This window comes from Linepithema humile, chromosome 3 (assembly GCF_040581485.1).
Source record: "Linepithema humile isolate Giens D197 chromosome 3, Lhum_UNIL_v1.0, whole genome shotgun sequence".
In the NCBI taxonomy this organism is placed as follows: domain Eukaryota; kingdom Metazoa; phylum Arthropoda; class Insecta; order Hymenoptera; family Formicidae; genus Linepithema; species Linepithema humile.
In genome coordinates this window covers 13,290,559-13,297,155 of record NC_090130.1, presented here as the reverse complement: position 1 = coordinate 13,297,155, position 6,597 = coordinate 13,290,559, and positions in this window count along the sequence as shown.

Below are 6,597 nucleotides of genomic sequence, written 5' to 3'. Positions count from 1 at the left end.
CTTAGGGGGAATCATGGTTAGCAAGCAGCCACCTCCTCGTGGTTCCCGCCGTGAGTACCCTCATCTGAGGGGAAACCAAGAGCTGCCTCTGCAAACTTACTTCTATATGGGTTGCCTTCCCATATAGTCGTATTTAGCTGGCCCTAGCAAAAATATAAATAAGCCTCGGATGGATGTTCGTCAGAGAAAAGACGATCATCAAGCCGGCACGTCCTCCGACGTTGCCGGTCCAGTTATTAACACGGGCCCTCTTGTCGATCGGGACTCTCCGGAAGACGGTTTTATTTGTGAATTTCCAGGGTGTGGAAGAATCTTTCGCACCAAAACAGGCCGTGGAGTCCATCACCAAAGAGGCCATAAGGACTGGTACGATTCTCGACAGCGTGTAGAGCAGGTTAAGGCTCGATGGAATACTGAGGAGTCGGCTCTTCTGGCTCGGCAGGAGGCTCGATTGACCTTGCAAGGTTCTAGATATCTGAACCAAGATTTATTACCGCTTTTCCCAGACCGAACCCTTGAATCCATCAAAGGTCAGAGACGGAAAGTACAACATAGGACCCTGGTGGAGAAACTAATCGAGGAAATGCGTCCTCATGATAGTGAGGAAGATGATTCTGAGCCCGAGTCGACAAATCCGGTCTATCATTCCGTCACGTTGAGTTCAGACCGCGATCGACTTAGGGATGATATTGCCGAATTCTTGGAGGCTCTTCCGGTTTGCGAAACGGCTAACTTTAATATTAACCGGCTAAACATTATATGCCGCTCACTTAGACATTCGACTTTGTATCAAATATCCAAAGAGATATCTCTATATCTGTTGGAGACATTCCCGATTGAAACCTCCCAGAAGAAACACAATCCGGAGGCTAAGCCGCGTGACACTCTCTCTCGTAGGAAGGCAAGACGAGCCGAATATGCACGTACGCAAGGTCTATGGAAGAAAAATCGTATGGGTTGTGTACGCTATCTTTTGAAGGACAAACGCACTTCCTCGGCTCCGCCTAAGGAGGTCATGATTCTCTTTTGGGAGCGACTAATGACAGCCACAAATGACACCACACCGAAAGTTGAATCTGGCCGCGAGGTTGTTGGGGACCTATGGACTCCGATTTCCGCAAAGGAAGTTTCCTCTGTCTTCCCCTCTATGGGCGTGGCACCTGGTCCAGATGGCCTGTCTGCTAGAAGTCTGAGAGCGGTCCCTTTGGGTGTATTGGTGCGGATATTCAACATCTTTATGCTTTGTGGTAAACTTCCAAACCATATTTTGATCTCACGAACCACATTAATACCAAAAAAGGATGATGCAGTGGATCCGGGTGAATTTAGGCCGATTACGGTCTCATCAGTTTTTGCTAGAACTTTTCATAAGATTCTGGCCAACAGAATGAGTCGCCTGATCAAATTAGACTCAAGACAAAAGGCCTTCCGCCCAATTGATGGCTGCTCTGAAAACATCTTTTTAATGGACTTTGCCCTCAGATATTGCAGGCAAAACTTTAGGCCGCTATTTATGGCCTCTTTGGACGTAGCTAAAGCCTTTGATTCTGTTACGCACCAAACAATTATCGACACACTACGATCGGTTGGAGTGCCTTCTTTAATGATAGAATATATTGCTGATACCTATCGGAGATCTCTTACGCGCCTTCACTGTGAGGACTGGGAATCGGGGGTAATCCATTCAACATGCGGCGTTAAGCAGGGTGATCCATTGTCGCCAATGATTTTTAACCTTGTCATTGATAGCCTATTCTCTAAACTTCCTGCTGAAGTGGGCTTGAAGTTGGGTGATGTTTCCCTCAACGCGATCGGTTTCGCTGACGACCTGGTGTTATTTGCTACCACACCTCAGGGTCTTCAAACTCTTTTAGATATCACTGCAAACTATCTGCAGGAGTGTGGGCTGTGTATAAATGCGTCTAAATGCTACAGTAGCTCTAAGAAATGTCCCAAAAGAAAAGAAATCTTTAGTGGACGCCAGACGTACATTCAGCTGTCTGGGACGAGCGATTCCCGCACTAAAGAGATCTGAGGAGTGGAAATATTTGGGAGTTCCATTCTCCCCGGAAGGTCGTCTATTGGGACATCCACTAAAGCAACTTCGGGAGCTCCTGAGTACTTTGACGGCTGCGCCCTTGAAGCCGCAGCAGCGATTATTTGCTTTGCGTGCGGTGGTTCTTCCAAGCTTATATCATCAATTGGTTTTAGGCTACTAACATAGGCCTTCTAAATAAGCTGGATGTGGCTGTCAGAGCGTCAGTCCGCAGGTGGTTGTCATTGCCGCACGATGTGCCGAATGCGTACTTTCATGCTGACGTGAAAGATGGCGGTTTATCCTTCCCGTCATTTCGCTGGATTATCCCCCTCCAACGTTTTCATCGACTGAAGAAGCTTAAAGGAGTTGAAGATCTTGAGACTCCAGAAGCAATGAAACAATTTATTCAGCTCGAAAAGGAACGTGCGGAGGAGCGCTTAAGGGATCATGGACGGGTCATCAACACCATGACCCTTTGTAAAAAACGCTTCGCGGATTTGTTATACAACTCCAACGATGGCCGCCCGCTAAAGAAATCTCGCTGTGTTAAGGGACAGCATCGGTGGGTCGCTGATGGTGACCTCTTTGTATCTGGACGTGACTTTGTAAACATGAACAAATTGCGGATTAATGCCATTCCCTTGAGAACTCGTATGGCCAGAGGTCGGATCCGTGATAAACATTGTCGGGCTGGATGCCAAGACGCGGAAACACTTCATCATGTTCTTCAGATCTGTCATAGAACACACGCGGCAAGAATTAAGCGACATGACGCATGCATTGACTACCTGGTGCGAGGCTTGGACTCGGAGTGGATGGTTGCCAGAGAACCTAGATATAAAACCTCGGCCGGACTTCTTAAACCAGATGTTCTCATTACACGGGGCACATTGGCCATAGTCGTCGATGCTCAGATTGTGGGTGAGCGTGCGGCCTTGGATCATGCGCATCAAGCCAAAATTGATAAATACATGGGATTGGAAAGTGTCATCAAGAAAGAATGCGCTGCCCAACGTGTTGAATTTGCATCACTGACGCTGTCGTCCCGTGGAATCTGGAGCAAACAGTCCTTTGAACAACTTTTGAAATTAAAACTCCTTAAATCTAAAGACGCCAAAATCCTTTCAACAAGGGTTTTAATTGGTGGACTTTAGGCTCTTGCTATCTTTAACCGATCTACCGCCTGGAGACCTGTAAGATAGAGGTCCCGATTTATCTGTGCTACCTGCAGTTTCAGGTATAATATACGGAGTGGAGGTTTTAGTGGGTAAGGACAACACTCCCACACTCCTCCGGGACCAACATCCCCCGGGGGGTCTATAAAAGATTTCCTCCCGTACAAAAAAAAAAAAAAAAAAAAGCCAAATGCCTCGTCATCTAATTAGTGACGCGCATGAATGGATTAACGAGATTCCCACTGTCCCTATCTACTCCCCCCCAAGGGTGCACCTTGTCGTGGTGGGGGGGCTCAGTACCCGTCGGGCATGTTTTGTCCGTTCCGACGGCGAAGCGAACGCACCCCGTGCACGTGCCCCAGTGTGTTCTCCTGTGAGCAATCGAGCTCTACCTGCAGGGAGCAACGAGAGCAAGCAGGAGAGAGCACTAGATCCCTATCCTATATTCCCACTACAAGATACTCTTACTGAAACCGTGCGAGCTTTTCGTGCGCGGGACAGCTCGTCGGAATCCAGGTTCGGTCGGTTGGGGGTGTGTCAAAGAAAATAAGCGGTTAATTAATGATAGATTAGAAATCGTGTTTATTCAGTTAGATATGTTTGATGACTGTGTGTGTACATGCGATGTGAAATTGTGATGCGAAAGAATATACAAGCGAAATGTGTAGATAAATGCGAAGTATCGGTAGCAGTGAGATAATTATATGAGCGATTGCGAAATAATTATTTAATGCGGCGTAAAGTAAATGCGTGAAAATAAACGTGAAGTATCGGCAAGTGAAATAATTATTTGAGCAACGCTGAAATAATTATTTTTAAAGCGGCGCAAAGATAAAAACGGAAGCAATGTGCAGATAGACGCGAAGTATCGGTAGCGGCGAAATAATTATTTAGACAGCGGTGAAATAATTATTTAGAGCGGTGTAAAATTATTACAAAAGCGACGTGGAAATAAGGGTGAAAATATAAAGAATGACGTGAGGCGTCCTGGTGCGGTCGACGAGAGCGCAAGCGCGGGCGATCGTGTCGCAACGGTTGGTACAACGCTCGTCGGTGAGTACGTTCGTGGTGGTATCGCGAGTCCGTTCGATCGTAGATCGGTGCGGACCATTCGGCGGCGCGGATTGGTCGACGTGGTTTAACCGGCCGGACGGATTTACGGCTTTCGAAATCCCGGTGAATAAACGCGGTATTAGGGTGTAGGCTGCCGATTATGCTCGGCGGGAGTACGAGGATGCTCGTACGGAGACGGATTGTAGAATGGCGACCTGGCTAGGTACGCGGAAATACCCGCAGTACAAAGTTTGGTGGCCTAGAGGAATCGAGTACGCTCGACGGGGTATACGAAGATATTCGTATGCGGGAGCAAAGATTACCGAGGACGCTCGGCGATACACGAGGATTCTCGTGTGCTGGTAAAGGCATAGAGTCCGAGTATGCTCGGTCGGGACTACGAGGACACTCGTAGCAGGTTTGTTCGCTGTCGATCAGCGAACGGAGTCTGGTGAGAAGACGTACAGCCGGGCCTCTTTTATACCCGGCTGGCGGCCGAATGGTTTCGAATCGGCAAGCATCGGCGGTTTCGGCGGCGAGTCCCCCACAATACGGAATTTCGGAACGGTCGGGTGTGGGGGATTTTCGGCGGTTGACCGCCGCTGTTTTTGATGCGAAATTTATCGGCGCGCGATGCGCCCTTGGTGGGCTACGGACGATGTACGGTCCGTAGCCGTAACGATGCAGCGGGCTGCATCGTTACATCACCCCCCTTCTTGGGGAGCCGGAAGCCTGCGGAGGCAGCTGACAGCTGGCGAGGAGTCGCCCCTCCCTGGAGAACAGGAGCTTGTATCTCCTGCCGTCGGTGGTCCGGAGCTTATACCGTCTCGACTTCATCACCGAGAAGTACGGTATTGCCGCAAACGCTCGTGGGGCGTACTCCACCATGATGGGTGGTGGAGACGCCAGATCCCATCTCGGCGGCGGCGGCGGTGGTGCAGCGGAGGCCAGTGGTGGCCATACGACGGCGGCGGCTGGCGTCGGTGTTGCGGCGGCTGGTGTTGGCCGGGATGCGGCGGCTGCGGGTGCGGCAAGGGCCGTTGGCGGCCGAGTTCCAACGACCGTCTGAACGGCCATTGGCGGCCGAGGTCCAATGACCGAAGTTGTCGGCATTGGGCCGCTCCAGGGTCGTATCCTTACGGCCCTGGTCGGCTTGGTCCGTGCGGTGGTCGGCGCGGTGGCCGCGGATCTTCGCTCCGGTAGCGGCGTGTGCGTGGCATTGCACACGTCGCCCGGAGACTTTTGCTTTCTTCGTCGCGGCACCGGTGGTGGCGGTGTCGCCAAAAATATCGCCTTTCGGCGATTCTCAGCGTCGGAACGCTGTATTAACGTCCCCACTCGGGGGACGGTGCGGAACGGCTGCGACGTCATCGCGGCCTGTCGAGGCTCCTCGGTCAAGAGGGCCTCGATTGCGTTCAAGATGTTCTTCGTGCTCATCTTGAACAAATGATCTGGCTTCCTGGAATCGGCCTTTATATAGTCCGATTCCCCGGAATTGCGGACTTTATTTTTAACTGGGGGGGTCTCATCCCCGTTTCCCGGCTTTAAGTCTTGCGCGTGGATGCGCCTTAGCCATCGCCCCCTCTTATCACGCAAATCATATATGACGGGGGTGATGATCCGGCCTACTTTGTAGGGGCCGGTGTACTTCGGCGCGAGTTTGGCGTTTACGCCGGCGGCCTTTTTCGACAGGGGGTGCTCGCGGCGCCAAACTGTCTCGCCGATTTTGGGCCGCCAATCGCGATGCCGCAGATTATAATACGGCTCTTGCCGTTGGAAGGCTCGTGCGAGGTTTCCAGTCATCAGTTCCCGGGCCTCGTCTAGATGGCGTCGCCAGGTGGTAGTCGGAATCGGCGCGTTCGGGTGCGTTCGGTCTTCTGGATTCGGCGGTGCTAGCTCGCGCCCGTAATTTGCGAAGGCGGGTGTTAATCCGGTGGCGTCGTGCGCCGCGCTATTATACGCATATTGTAGCGCGAGAATGTGGCGGTCCCACAAGCGGTGATCGCGTTCGACAAACTGCGCGATCATAGTTTTGACCGTCCGATTGGTCCGCTCCACGGGGTTGCACTGCGGCGTGTATACTGGCGTTGTGCGATGCGTTATGCCGAACGATTTTAATAGGCCGGTGAATTGGCGCGATACAAACTGTTTCCCGTTGTCGGATATGATCATCTCGGGACAGCCGTGCCGATATATTATGCGTTCGGCAACGGTTTTACTGATCGTTTCCCCGGTGGCTCGGCGCAAGGGTTGTAGTTCGACCCATTTTGTAAATCGGTCCTGTAGCACGAAGAGCCACGAATGCCCGTTTGCAGATCGCGGCAGAGGCCC